At 37.9% G+C, this 16,103-nt stretch overlaps 1 protein-coding gene across 1 annotated transcript in view; it reads right to left on the bottom strand.

Moving 5' to 3' along the window:
• cntnap3 (contactin associated protein family member 3) overlaps positions 1–16,103 on the bottom strand; it is a 198,804-nt gene that overhangs the window by 106,123 nt on the left and 76,578 nt on the right. Inside the window, exon 2 of the mRNA XM_052567688.1 lies at positions 3,987–4,086. The gene's annotated coding sequence lies outside the window, so the exon portion shown is untranslated. The remainder of the gene's footprint in view (positions 1–3,986; positions 4,087–16,103) is intronic.

Genomic DNA, 16,103 nt, shown 5'->3' with positions numbered 1-16,103 from the left:
AGAGAGAGAGAGAGAGAGAGAGAGAGAGTGAGAGCACCGTCCGGTGCACAACCCTGCTGCTGTTTTAATTTAATCTCATCAGGTTATAAAGAGAATCTGCAATGCTGTCAGACATCACTTTAAAGTCAAACTAAATGCGCCAATGAAAAATTAAAAGTGAATTTTAAATTCTAATTCTAATTAAAAGTAAAATAAATAAATAAAACGGAATTAAATATACAACTTTATTATTTGTGTGCGCTCGCGTGACAACTGAATTAGCTTTCAAGAATTTTACATTTTCAGTATTAATTAAAAACGTTTAATTAAAATATTTGTTTTAGAAATAGCTACTGAATTTTGAAATGCCACAAATATAAATAATTTATTTCCTCTTTTATGTTAATATGTCTCTTTATGAAGTTACCTACAATAATATTGCTGTATGACAAATAAATATTGCTTGTGTTAGTTGTTTTGAGAGTCTTGAGATTCATATAAAATATTATTATTATTTAATTTAATTATTTATTATTATTTTTTAGTACTGATTATTTAAAATTACACATGGAACATGAAACGTGTATTAAATTCATTGTATAAAAATCGGAAGAAAAAAATCGAAAAAAAAAAACTTATGTTAATAATTATCTTTATGAAGTTTTCTAAAATTATGTTGTGGGATAGTTGCCATATGATAAATAATCCATCACTGACTTTTAATGAGTTTTAATGAGGAAATGGGACTGAGGAATGCAGAAGGGGATCCAAAATTAGATTTGGATGCTGACCTTTCCCCTCTCCTCCCTCCTTCATCAGAGCCCTCTGTCAGTCCTGTTGCCCTGTCCAGCCCAGTAAGACACTCTGATCCCGAGTTAAGGCCATCGGCCGCTCCACTGTCAAGCCCGCCAGAAGATTTTCTCTTTAATGCCCTATGATGACAGCAGCCCGAAAGAGGACAATGAGAAGGAAAAGACTGTCGAAAAAAAGACTATCCCCTGACCAGAGTCGAAAGATGTCTCTAGCAACTGACCAGAGTCGAGAGATGGCTTCTGTTCTGTTCCTGAATACAGCCCAGAGAGGGCTCCTGTTCCTAAGTTCAGCCCAGAGAGGGCTCCTGTTCCTAAGTTCAGCCCAGAGAGGGCTCCTGTTCCCAAGTGTGGCACAGAGAGGGCTCCTGTTCCTAAGTTCGGCCCAGAGAGGGCTCCTGTTCTTAAGTTTGGGCTCCTGTTCCCAAGTGTGTCCCAGAGAGGGCTCCTGTTCCTAAGTTCGGCCCAGAGAGGGCTCCTGTTCTTAAGTTTGGGCTCCTGTTCCCAAGTGTGTCCCAGAGAGGGCTCCTGTTCCTAAGTTCGGCCCAGAGAGGGCTCCTGTTCCTAAGTGTGGCCCAGAGAGGGCTCCTGTTCCCAAGTGTGGCCCAGAGAGGGCTCCTGTTCCCAAGTGTGGCCCAGAGAGGGCTCCTGTTCCCAAGTGTGGCACAGAGAGGGCTCCTGTTCCTAAGTTCGGCCCAGAGAGGGCTCCTGTTCTTAAGTTTGGGCTCCTGTTCCCAAGTTTGTCCCAGAGAGGACTCCTGTTCTTAAGTTCGGCCCAGAGAGGGCTCCTGTTCCTAAGTTCGGCCCAGAAAGGGCTCCTGTTCCTAAGTGTGGCCCAGAGAGGACTCCTGTTCTTAAGTTCGGCCCAGAGAGGGCACCTGTTCCTAAGTGTGGCCCAGAGAGGGCTCCTGTTCCTAAGTGTGGCCCAGAGAGGGCTCCTGTTCCTAAGTGTGGCCCAGAGAGTGCTCCTGTTCCTAAGTTCGGCCCAGAGAGGGCTCCTGTTCTTAAGTTTGGGCTCCTGTTCCCAAGTTTGTCCCAGAGAGGACTCCTGTTCTTAAGTTCGGCCCAGAGAGGGCTCCTGTTCTTAAGTTTGGGCTCCTGTTCCCAAGTTTGTCCCAGAGAGGACTCCTGTTCCTAAGTTCGGCCCAGAAAGGGCTCCTGTTCCTAAGTGTGGCCCAGAGAGGGCTCCTGTTCCTAAGTTCGGCCCAGAGAGGGCTCCTGTTCCTAAGTGTGGCCCAGAGAGGGCTCCTGTTCCTAAGTGTGGCCCAGAGAGGGCTCCTGTTTCTAAGTGTGGCCCAGAGAGGGCTCCTGTTCCTAAGTGTGGCCCAGAGAGTGCTCCTGTTCCTAAGTTCGGCCCAGAGAGGGCTCCTGTTCCCAAGTGTGGCCCAGAGAGGGCTCCTGTTCCTAAGTTCGGCCCAGAGAGGGCTCCTGTTCCCAAGTGTGGCCCAGAGAGGGCTCCTGTTCCCAAGTGTGGCCCAGAGAGGGCTCCTGTTCTTAAGTTCGGCCCAGAGAGGGCTCCTGTTCCCAAGTGTGGCCCAGAGAGGGCTCCTGTTCCCAAGTGTGACCCAGAGAGGGCTCCTGTTCCTAAGTTCGGCCCAGAGAGGGCTCCTGTTCCCAAGTGTGGCCCAGAGAGGGCTCCTGTTCCCAAGTGTGGCCCAGAGAGGGCTCCTGTTCTTAAGTTTGGGCTCCTGTTCCCAAGTGTGGCCCAGAGAGGGCTCCTGTTCCCAAGTGTGGCCCAGAGAGGGCTCCTGTTCCCAAGTGTGTCCCAGAGAGGGCTCCTGTTCCCAATTGTGGCCCAGAGAGGGCTCCTGTTCCCAAGTGTGGCCCAGAGAGGGCTCCTGTTCCCAAGTGTGGCCCAGAGAGGGCTCCTGCTCCCAAGTGTGGCCCAGAGAGGGCTCCTGTTCCCAAGTGTGTCCCAGAGATGGCTCCTGTTCCAGAGTTCAGCCATAAGAGAGCTTTTGACTCTGAGTCCAACAGACTGTTGTCTGGCTGCCCCTTTGCTCCCCCTCAGCCCACCATCTGTGAACACCACGGGTCAGTCTCCATTGTTAGCGTGGCTTGGAGAATCCCTTGCCTCCACCTCCAGCCTCTGAGTCCCATCCTCCACCATGGCTCCTAGCTCCCTCCTCTCCACCATGGCTTGTCAGTCAACTGGTTCCGGAGTCATCAGCCCTTCTCCTTCTTCCGTCGGCTCCACCATAAATCATTCTTATGGCAGAGGCCTGGGTCCCACTTGACTCCTCCTGCTTCAAGTCCCTCCAGTCTCCTCCCTGGCTCCTTCTTCAATATGATTCACCCTGGCTACTCCCTCTGTAGTCTCCACCATGGACCCCATCCCAGGTTTATGTGAGTTTTTCTCCTCATGTGCTCCCCATGACCCAATTTCTCCCTTGTTGGATTGTTCATTTGATTCCGGTGTGTCTTTTAATTACCCTTGTCACCCAATGTATTTATGTCCCAGTCAGTGCTGTCTGTCTTTGTCGGGTCTACGAACATCATGTTTGTGTGTTACAGTCTTTCCTAGTGTAGATTTACTAAAGACAGTTTCTCTGATCCAAGTTTCATCATTAAAAGAGTATTAAATTCAAACATATTACATTTAATAATTCAACTTATAATAATTTTTCTCCCAATAAAGTTATCTAAAATAATGGGGTGGCATTGTGTGTTGCTGGATGATAAATAAAAGCTGGCTGTGTTAATTATTGAGTTTAATTTATTTTGGGAATTTGATGAACATCTAGTCATGCAACAAAATAATAAAAAGCATAATTAGTTAGATTTAATGGTGTTATAATTTCTGTTTTATCACAATATCTTTCATTCAGTATTCCTTGTTTATCAAATTCATGATCCTGTGTGTCGTGGTTGAATTGATTCAAATTTACACTCATTAAATAAAATGAGCAGATTCTTAAACTGTGAATTTTGCTCAAGTATTGCAAAAGTACATGAACCCAATTAATCTGTTAGTAATTGGATTGAAAAGTCCTGAATGCCTCAATCTGCCTGACTGAGCTTGATCTGAATGATATTTTTATCCGATTGAAAGGAGTAATAATCAAGTCAATAGGAAAATAAACTAAGCATGTAAATATTGGAATTTGACTTTCAATGTTCAAATAAGAACAATTTAAAAACTGTGATGCATATGTTTACCAGAGATTTTCATAATCAGATATTTATTTGCATACTTACTATGAATGTGCAGGTAGCAGTGGTTTCAGATGTTTGTTTGGTTATATGAAGGTCAGACGCTCTTGTCCTGTATAAGTGGGTGGTTCTTGGCTACAGTAAGCTGTAAAGTGAACCAGACATTCATGCTGAAGTCAGACACTACAGATGATACACAGTAGTGTAATGCATTCGAGTCACACTGATTAAATTCCCAATATAAAGCCTCATTAATTGACGATAAAAACATAATTCTTTCACCTGCATGTGAGTGTGCAGGTGATAAATCAATGGTGTAAATCACCACACCCAGTTAACCTATGTGACTGTACTGTAGCTGTTTCAACAGGCAGATGAACAGCTGAGCGCTGATCATATGATTTATAATAACAGAGTTGTGGAGCTAATCAATATCAGAGCTGCTGAGAATGAGGTGAAGCATCTCATCAGCCGCAGTACATCTGTGAGACACAAACACACACACACACACACACACACACACACACACACACACACACACACACACACACACACACACACACACTGCGGGGACAGGGTGACTTTAAATGAATGAATCACACAAAAAAGTTTTCCTGGGGAACACAAATGGAGACATTTGAATTATGCAGCTCTTTTTTGTACAAAAACAATTCAGTGACCACATCTGTCAAGCTCCAAAAATGAGAAAAAGCAGTGAAAGTATCATAACAGAAGTGACTCATATGGAAAGTCATTTCTACAACAGACACACACACACACACACACACACACACACACACTTTTACACTGCGGGGACAGGGTGACTTTAAATAATGTAATGATTCAACATATGCACTACTATATATTACAAGTTTTCTTTGTCCAAAACAAACTGTAAAATTACTCACTCTCCAACGAAGCACTGGAAACATCCTTCCTTCTAACAAGTTTCATATCTGAACGACAGCTACTATTGTTGTATAAGTTAATAAAATTAAACCAGTAATTGTGCATGTCAAAGTTAATGTTCTGCATTACAGGAAAATGTGTTTCATGTCAAAGCAAATTAATCCAGATCTATATTTAGATTATACATGCTGGTGAACTGTGTATAACAAGTTTGAATGGAAGTTACACAAAGTTATTATTATTATTTATTTTTTTTGAGTGCCTGTATATGGTATTTGTTTTTATTTTTGAGCTAGCTGATGTTTCACAGAGAACAGAAATCCAAATAAATCTGGCATGGTCGTGGTTGAGATTATTCTGAGCAAAGAAAGCCACTTCATTCACCTGAATAATTCAGTTCTTCACAAGGGTTTGGACAAACTGAACCCTGTTGCTGGAATAAAAAAGCTTTTAGCCGTACTGTTATATGGAAAAACAGTGTTAGAGAGGCCATAAGTCTTTGACACACTCCGAGGACAGTAAGAAGCACAATAACACCATAATCACTGCAGGAATATATTCTGTGAAGTGCTTCCAAAACTTTTAGCAAATGGGCAAATTTAATGAAAACTTGGCAAGAACATCCCGTTCCAGCTCATATTTCAAAATAAATAAATACTTTATTAATTGTACACTGAACAAAATTATAAACGCAACACTTTTGTTTTTGCCCACATTTTTCATGAGCTGAACTCAAAGATCTGAGACTTTTTCTATGTACACAAAAGAGCCTATTGTTCTCAAATCTGTCTAAATCTGTGTTAGTGAGCACTTCTCCTTTGCCGAGATAATCCATTTTCCTCACAGGTGTGGCATATCAAGATGCTGATTAGACAGCATGAATATTGCACAGGTGTGTTTTAGGCTGGCTACAATAAAAAGCCACTCTAAAATGTGCAGCTTTACTGTATTGGATGGTCCTAAAATTAGTCAGTATCTAGTGTGAGCACCGTTTGCCTCACGCAGTGCAACATCTCCTTCACATAGAGTTGATCAGGTTGTTGATTGTGGATTGTGACTCTTCAATGGCTGTGTGAAGTTACTGGATATTGGCAGGAACCTGAACACGCTGTTGTGTACGCCGATCCATTTTCAATTTGCGGAGAACATATTAACTTTAAATCAATAGCAGAATTGTTGCGATCATCAAGAAAAACAGCGGTGTTTAGTTTGTGAATGAATCCGCATTTTGAACTAATGGCGTGAATCAATGACCCAAAGCCCCATTCTTGAAGAGAACTTACTTGTGTGGGTATTTTCACAGTCAAATTTGTTTTGCAATTAATTTAATTAACCGATCGACACCATGTTATTAATTAGATTAAAAATTGTAATCGACTGGCAGCCCTATGTTTGTTTTTGTGCAAAGTGGGTTCATCCCATAGGCGTAATGGTTTTTATTCTGTACAAACTGTAGTTTCTATCACCCTTCACCAACCCTACCCCTAACCCTAACCCTCACAGGAAACTTTGTGCATTTCTACTTTCTCAAAAAAACTAATTCTGTATGATTTATAAGTGTTGACAAATGGGGACATGGGTTATGTCCTCATAAGTCACCCTCTCCTTGTAATACCTGTGTCATACCCATGTCATTATACAAAGTTGTGTCCTGATGTGTCACAAAAACATGAGCGCACACACACACACACACATCACATCACATCCAATCCTTGAGAAACCACCTGGTGGTATTGTCATCACGTCCTGCGATGTGTGTCCAGATAAACCTCCTCTGTGATTGACATGCAGCAGACGCCAGCAGACCAGCAATGAGAAACTAAATCACTTATTGTCTCAGGAGGACCGTACCGGCCCAGACCTCTCAACAAAACCTCAGAGGAACTGTGTGTGTGTGCCGTGACGCTGAAGAAACACAAACAAATGATACTCCAAAACCTGTGTGCTTGTGAATCTAGACAAGGATGAAGAGGAAAGAGGTGGTTTGTTTTGAATACAGAGACTATTTTAGGCTGCACTTTTTTGTTTCTTTTTCTGCTCTATTTCAACTCTATTTCAAAAAAGCGTAAAGCGTACCATGATGGGTGCATAAGCCACAAATCTTATTTCACATTTAAATTTTACTGTAAATTACTGTAAACCTTAAAGTAAACAATTTTGCTGTTATTAAACCAAACACAAGCAGCAGTCACCGTTTCTGTTGGGTATCTGATAATCAGATTATTGTTGCAATTTTAGTTTTGCCAATTAGAAGCAAAAGTTTTTGCACCCTATAAATGTACAGTCCAAAAACTGTCAAGCTACAAAAATGTCCAAAAAAACCAAGAGGCGTGTGGAGAGATTAGGTGAGGACTCAAGTTGCAGGAAGATATGCATTCGATCTCCATCAGAGCGTCCACAAATCTTTCTACAGCATTGTTGGCAGGCGGTCAGAGTGATTTTTGATGCTCTTGAAGACTGCGGTGTGAACGCAGTTATGAGTCATGCATTATTTTCCAAGTCTTTTGACATCCTATAACAGGTTTATGAAAGTAACAGACCAAAATATAAAGTTGTTATTCAATGAAAAGCATTTCACAGTTCTTACTTGCACAATGCAGCTTGAAGTTTCAAGTCTGAATATTTAGTACTTTGAAACTATTTTCACTAAGAAATGGAAGCGAACTTCACAAATATTTACAAATATTTTTTTATATATATTGTAGAAATTAGATGTTGATTGTAAATTATTGATAACACATCTGTTGCTCCCTCTTCCAAGTTTGTTTATATGTTTGAATGGATTTTATTTTGTTAATATAAAAACAAAAAGTTAATCACAAAAAAAGAAAAGAAACTAGAGGCAAAAACATTATTTGTTTTGTTTTTAAGGCTACTTGACGTGTGCTCTATCAGACTAGTGAGGGGAAAGCATTCAAAATACACTAAATACACTATTAAATGTTTATTTTATCACACTTTATCAACTGTATTTTTGTTTATAGATTTCAATTATAATGCATATATTTAAAGCATATCTTTATCTTTAACATTTTTACAAAATTGGTTTTCCCTTCACTTCAGCAGCACTTACAGCAAAATCTACAGGTATTTTTATATTTACTATATCTTTCATATGACAACAAAATCAAACAAGAATTCTGAACCTGACTTTATCCAAAGTTAAGATTTATGCAAATAATGCATCATTTGCATGTCCAAACAACTATTAAAAAAATATAATACAATAATGTTTGTGTATTTTAAATGTAATCAACTAAGTACAGTGATTTAAAACAAAATCCTATTCGCTTCTTGCCAGATCATACACAATAATTAAGAGAAAAACTTTTGCTAAACTTAATAACTTCTTTAAAGACTGTAAACAGACGTGTCCACCATCATTTTCTCTTGTAGTCTCAAACATCAGCAGCGTTCGTCCATTGAGAGTTGAAGAGGGAATGGAGTTTCACAGGAGTGAGTTTGTTCCTCCGGCTCCCTGTTGAGCTCAGTGACTCGGATCACAGTTCTGCTTTTTTTTTCTGATGGCTATTTCGGCTATTTCCCATGGTAACGCCCTATCCGACAACAACAGGCATGCTGAAAGGGACTCTTAAAAGAGTAACGTGACACGAATGTAGATCAATGCAGCCTCAGAAGATCTCAAGAGCTCAACATCCTCCAGAAAAAGCCCAGCACTCCTTTCAACACCAAAATTAGACTGTTACTGATGCTGCCGCACTATAAATCAACCAAACCACCCTCATAACAACACACACACTAACTAAACACACTTCTGATAGCCTCGAGTGCACAAAAATACATTTCTAAATATATATTTATGTTCCCAAATATCAGTTTTGAATGCTTGACTGTAATCAAACTCATTTGCATTCCTCAAACTCTTGTGAGCAAAAGATCCCACTGTCACATGTTAATAGCTTAATAATTTATGCAAACATTAATACAGGATTATCAGATAATGCTTCAGTGTGTTTTGATTTTTGTGAGAACTAGTGGATGTGACATCAACCTGCAACAATGATGTCGTGCCACTCGATTATTAATCACTTCTGTATTCATTCCAGGCACATACAAACAAGAACAATTATTTATATATTAGCAAAGGAATAAGCAAAATCCACGAACGTGTATGTGTTTGTGTGTGTGCTCGAAGGCTCAAGGACAATCTGAAAACATGATCATGTGAACTGAATGAGAAGTGTTGATGGTAATGAGTGTTAATTAGATTAGTTTTTGAAAGTCTTGAGCATAATAACATGCTACAATGTGCACTTTTATGCCCGAGTAACTTATTATATTAAATATTATATTAACAAATTTAACAGCATTCAAAAATGTATTTAAGATATAATGATGAATTCAACTAAACATCTGCAATGTCTTACCATCTACACTGTAAAAAAAAAAAATATTATTTGAATACATTTGGCAAGAAAACACCATTTCCATCTTTCTTTTTTAAAACCAAATGTTTAATTCAATGGGTAATTAATTATAAAATAGTAATTTCTCAGTAAAAAAAAAAAAAGAAAATTAGAATGTCCAGTGTAGACCAAGAAAACGGCATGGATATAGTCTACAAACATACATTTTTAAATGCAAAAATCACATAAAAATATTCAACAGTTATTAAATTAGTTATTTGTGTTATATACTTTTAGTAAATAAATAATTTTTATTAAAAAGCTATCAATTATTAGTGATTCAAATTTATATCAATAAATCAAAAATATTCCAAATAAATGCAACTGAAAAACCCTTTAATGCAAACGTAACAAACATTTGTGGAACAATTATTTTTACTATTTTATTAGTTACTATTCATAATTATATATTTTTTTTATTATTAATGTAACTTAATTATTAGTGCTTAAACTTAAATCAATTAATCAAATATATATATATATATCAAAATTATTTATTTGGAATTTACTCACAAATGTAAATTAAAACACTTCAATGCAAAAGTACATTTTTTAACAATTATTTTATTAGTTAAATTGGGGCTTTTAGCAATTGAGTACATTTTTATTTATGCAACTATTTGTGCTTAAGCTTAATGGATAATTTTTTTTATTATTTTTATTATTATTTTATTATTTATTATTATTTTAAATTTTTTATTATTAAATTTTATTATGTACTGTTAGTAAAGAAATACATTTTTATTAATGTAACTTAATTATTTATGCTTAAATCAATCAAACCAAAACTCTTGATTCATGTGTCTGGTCTTAATGTGAATGATTCGTCACTAGATGCTGAATGTAATAACTTTTTCTGCCTCTGAAATGATTGACGTCATCAATCCCTCTCCTTTTTCATCTGTCTGTCTTACAGAGACAATTTTCACCAATCAATTCTTCACAGATAAAACCAAGTCCTGTGTGATGAATATCCTGTTTGGCACAGAAATACATCACATTATGGAAGAAAAATGGGATTCTGATTTGAAAAGCAATATTTCTCAAAGAAATTGTTGAAAAAAATGAAGCTGTATTAAGGGCAGCTCAAACTGAAGCAGACAACACACACACACACACACACACACACACACCTTGTTCTTGACTTCGCCAGTGTTTTATGACCTAGCTTAGATTAACAGATTTTAATTTCAAGCCGTCCGTCACCTTCAGTCATTTATACCTGTCGGCATCACTTTCCCGCTGTCATACATCACAATCACATTCGGAGCCCAAAAATTCTTTGCTTACATTACCCTTTACTCAGGAATAAATTACATCCTAATCGATGCTTTGCCGTGGGCTTTTGCATCTGCAACCGGATCAATCTTTCTCTGGTTGCTTACGGATCCTAATGGAAGAAGCTCTGAGTTATTCACGCTGTTGTTGTTGTCAAAATGCATGTGTTTTGTGTGTTTTGATGCTTTCATGGTCCGCAGGGCAGCTGCTGTTTGTGTTTCAGGAAAACGTACAGTTGTGTGAGGAAAAGGGCCAAAGATCAAGGTACTTCTTTTTTTCAGTATACAGAAAGTAATTCATCCTTTGGGAATGAGGGGCATTTCATAGGCCACACTGTAAATTAGACTGCGTCTGAATGGAGGTCATTCGGTGGACATGACACTCGAGTCTGGAGAGCCACCGAATGCGCTGAGCGCTAAATTTGTGGTCTTACTGCATGTTGCTTTTAAAGACCAAATAAATTCATGGTCCACATTTCACAGAGCACAGCAGAAGTACATAAAACCTGGAAGGCTTTGGTGTACTAATTTATGACAGTCTTTTACCATTCAAGGAGAGATCTGGAGATATTATTTACCTGGGCTGCTCAGAGCACAAAAGATATCAGATTCAAAAAGCAGAGATTTATAACAGGGTGAAAAAAAAACACAACACAATATGATTTTAAAGAATAATTACCTGAATATTGGGTTTGGAAGAGATGTGGAAGTCATTTCAGCTTGCAATTCCACGCAAAGACACGTCCCAACAGGATTAGCAAAGAATCTCACCAAAAATACCAATATAAAACATGAATGAAAGCATAAAGAGAGGCTCTGAACATTACACCAATTCATCTGACAGACACGGAACGAAAACAAAATCGCAAACAAATCACACGGCACCTGCATTCAGCACACGCTTCCCTTCACACAGACCTGTCAACATCCAAACCAGGATATTCCTTCAGATATCAGACAATACCAGAACAGATTTGGGTGAAGAGGCAAAAATGTGTTTCTGTTGAGCTGTTCGCTGGCTCAAAGAATACAGTCAAGTGTTCAAACAATCAGAAACAGCAAAGTGGCACACCTTTCTCACTACACTGCCACATAAAAAAATATAATTCTCTGGTAAACCATAATTATGACATAGAAGTTCATAATTAATAAGAGATAGGAAGTCAACATAATGACATACTAAATTACAGTTATGAGATAGATGTCATAACTCAACACAGTGACGTACTAAATTACAGTTATGAGAGATGTATAAAGTACTAGAGACCCATACTTTAGTAAAAGTACAAGTGCTCTATCAAAAAAGTGACTTGAGTAGAAGTTGAAGTGCTCTTTAAGCACCACACTTAAGTAGAAGTACTAAAGTATTCAACATTTTTTGTACTTAATTATTGCAAGTAGTCTATTTTAAAATTTACTACTCAAGTACTGAAAGTAAAAGTAGAAGTATTGTGTTATGTAGCTATTAAAGAAAGTAGTCAAAAGTTTGAACATATTGTTTTTACTATTTCAAATGATTAACCTAAAGGACAATCACAATTCCTTTGACTGTAACTTCTTGTAAACAAAAAACGGTTACTAGGGTTGGTCAGCCCAATTTGCAAAATGATGTCATTAATAACTTACCCTCATGTTGTTTCAAACCCGTAAGACATCAGAGGGTCATTTAGAATATTTTGAAGCATCGAAAATACATTTTGGTCCAAAAATAGCAAAAACTACGACTTTATTCAGCATTGTCTTCTCTTCCGGGTCTGTTGTAAGACAGTTAAAAACAAAGCAGTTTGTGATATCTGGTTCGCGAACGAATCATTCGATGTAACCGGATCTTTTTGAAACAGTCCACCAAATCGAATTGAATCGTTTTAAATAGTTCGCGTCTCCAATACGCATTAATCCACAGATATATTCAGCTGTTAACTAGTTTAATGTGTCTGACACTCCCTCTGAGTTAAAACAAACCAATATCCCGGAGTAATTCATTGACTCAAACAGTACACTGGCTGAACTGCTGTGAAGAGAGAACTGAAGATGAACACCGAGCCGAGCAAGATAATGACTCGTTCACGAGTCAAGAACCGTTTCTGTCAGACGCGTCCGATTCGTGAACCGAGGAGCTGATGATACTGCGCATGTGTGATTCAGCGTGAAGCAAACCGACACACAGAGCGTCTGAACCGAACTGATTCTTTTGGTGATTGATTCTGAACTGATTCTGTGTTATTGTTATGAGCCCAGGTGCAGTAAACGCCAATGACGCCATTGCATCGAGCGCAAAAGAATCGGTGAACTGTTTTCTTCAACTGGTTTATTGAATCGAACTGTCAGAAAGAACTAACGTTACTGGTCATCCGAGAACCGATGCAACCGGTTCTTGACTCGTGAATGAGTCATTATCTGGCTCGGCTCAGTGTTCATTTCTCTCTTCACAGCAGTTCAGTCAGCACGCGCAGTCTTCTTAATCGCTTGATTCGCTCAATGATGTGCCAGCTTCATCAAATCTGCCATCTACAGTTCTGGCAGTGGTTTGTAATGGAATGATTCGTAACATTATTATAATTGTAACGAGTAACGATGCAGCACATAAAAAAAAATATCGGAGTAAAAGTATTAAACTCAGCGAAAATATGTACCGAAGTAAAAGTGGAAGTAGGAGAAAAAAATAATACTCCAGTAAAGTACAGATACCGCCTTTTAGTACTTAAGTACAGTAGTGAAGTAGTTCTACTTCGTTACTATACATCTCTGCAGTTATGAGATAGAGATCAACTCAACACGGTGACGTACTAAATTACAATTATGAGATATATGTCATAACTCAACACAGTGACGTACTAAATTACAGTTATGAGATAGATGTCATAACTCAACATAGTGACGTACTAAATTACAATTATGAGATATATGTCATAACTCAACACAGTGACGTACTAAATTACAGTTATGAGATAGATGTCATAACACAGTGACGTACTAAATTACAGTTATGAGAGATGTCATAACTCAACATAGTGACATTTTAAATTACAATTATGAGATACAGTAGATGACATAATTATAACATTGAAATTCAGACAAAAGGACATAAAAATGACACAAAAAGTCAGTTACGAGTAAATGTAAAATGTATGATTTAAAAAATATATAATTATATTCAAATTGAAATATCATGAAAAAAGACATAACTATAAGATTAAGTCCCAATCAAGACAAAATATTAAAAATATCATAGTCATGATATTAAGTCATAATTATGAGACATGAAATCTAAATTATGAAATACTAAATCATAATAATGTGATTAGTCATTTATTTTTTTGTGTGTCATAATTTTGCTAACTATAATGCATAATTAAGACTTCTTATTGGCCCATATTCAGATATGTTTGACTGTGACTTTCCAAATAGGTTTTGGAGAAGCTGGAGAGTAGGAAAGATCAGGAGAAGGTTTATGACCTGTTTTATGTCTGTATCTACAGTCATACTGTAGAAGTGCTGTGTGTTTTCTGTCTCTCAGTAATTAAGATCAGCTGGATTTGCTCTGTGCTTTGAGAGCAGAAGTCGGCCAGCTGCTCTGTGAGGAAATGCTAAAGGACACAGGTGTCTGAAACTAATGTGAGTGGCATTTAAACTTCAGCGTGAAGAGGGATCTGCCTCGCCGTGCTGTATAAATGTCAGCCAAGTACGCGCTTCATGAGAAAATGCAACGTGTCTACGCGCTGTAATTTTCCCAGCACAAATATTCCTGCAAAACCTCCAACAAAAGCCATTAGAGCGAAACAACTGGGAATTATTTCAAGCGCTCAGCTCTTTTAGCTTCAGGCCTTGTGTGACAGCTCATGACATGACGCAGGGTCAGTGTGTCCGCTGCTGATAACATACTGCTATTTCACATGAATTATATGAAGGAAAAAGTAAATCATGCATTTACCCTTTAAAGACATGCAACTGATATGCAAGACAAGTTAAAATAATACAAGAGAAGTGCATATTAAATCTTATTATAAATTGGACATTTCCTGTTCCTCACATGCTCACATCAATTTAATATTTATACTTTTACATTTATTTTTTTAAACTATGACACAAAATCGAAATTGGGATAAAATAGTAAGAAATGTTATTATGTCTTAATTATGAGTTAAGTCATAATTTATAAGATAAAAGTGACATGACTTGATGTGACGTGAAATACCAAGTGAAATATGTTAACTTCAAAAAGTCACAATTATGAATTGTCAATTATGAGAAGTTTTCCGTCATAATTTTCATTTAAAAAACTGTATATTAAATATTAACAAGACTAAAGAATATATTATGTTCCCTGATGCTCATGCGAATTTTATATTTTTTCTTTGTGCATTCTTCAAATATTAATCATAAAATAAAAAGTTACATTTAAAAAATTACATTGGCAAAAACATTATGCAGTTGGCAGATGCTTTTCTCCAAAGTGCCCTACACGGTATACAAAAATGAAATCAGTAAAATGTGAGGTGGTGTTGTATTGTAAATATACAGTCAGGTCCATAAATATTGGGACATCGACACAATTCTAATCTTTTTGGCTCTATACACCAGCACAATGGATTTGAAATGAAACGAACAAGATGTGCTTTAACTGCAGACTTTCAGCTTTAATTTGAGGGTATTTACATCTAAATCAGGTGAACGGTGTAGGAATTACAACAGTTTGTATATGTACATCCCACTTTTTAAGGGACCAAAAGTAATGGGACAGATTAACAATCATAAATCAAACTTTCATTTTTTAATACTTGGTTGCAAATCCTTTGCAGTCAATTACAGCCTGAAGTCTGGAGATCAATTAGACATCAGCGTACGCTGGGTTTCATCCCTGGTGATGCTCTGCCAGGCCTCTACTGCAACTGTCTTCAGTTCCTGCTTGTTCTTGGGGCATTTTCCCTTCAGTTTTGTCTTCAGCAAGTGAAATGCATGCTCAATCGGATTTAGGTCAGGTGATTGACTTGGCCATTGCATAACATTCCACTTCTTTCCCTTAAAAATCTCTTTGGTTGCTTTCCAAACACCAAACTACCCGGAAGACCATGGAAAACAACTGTGGTGGACGATCGAAGAACTCTTTCCCTGGTGAAGAAACCCTTCACAACAGTTGGCCAGATCAAGAACACTCTCCAAGAGGTAGGTGTATGTGTGTGTCAAAGTCAACAATCAAGAGAAGACTTCACCATATGAATACAGAGGGTTCACCACAAGATGTAAACCACTGGTGAGTCTCTAAATCAGGAAGGCCAGATTAGAGTTTGCCAAACAACATCTAAATAAGCCTTCACAGTTCTGGAACAACATCCTATGGACAGATGAGACAAAGATCAACTTGTACCAGAGTGATGGAAAGAGAAGAGCATGGAGAAGGAAAGGAACTGCTCATGATCCAAATCATACCACCTCATCAGTGAAGCATGGTGGTGGTAGTGTCATGGCGTGGGCATGTATGGCTGCCAATGGAACTGGTTATCTTGTATTTATTGATGATGTGGCTGCTGACAAAAGCATTAGGATGAATT

This window comes from Carassius gibelio, chromosome B10 (assembly GCF_023724105.1).
Source record: "Carassius gibelio isolate Cgi1373 ecotype wild population from Czech Republic chromosome B10, carGib1.2-hapl.c, whole genome shotgun sequence".
Classification (NCBI taxonomy): domain Eukaryota; kingdom Metazoa; phylum Chordata; class Actinopteri; order Cypriniformes; family Cyprinidae; genus Carassius; species Carassius gibelio.
The sequence above is the reverse complement of the archived record's forward strand: the minus strand, read 5'-3'. Positions and strand labels throughout refer to the sequence as shown.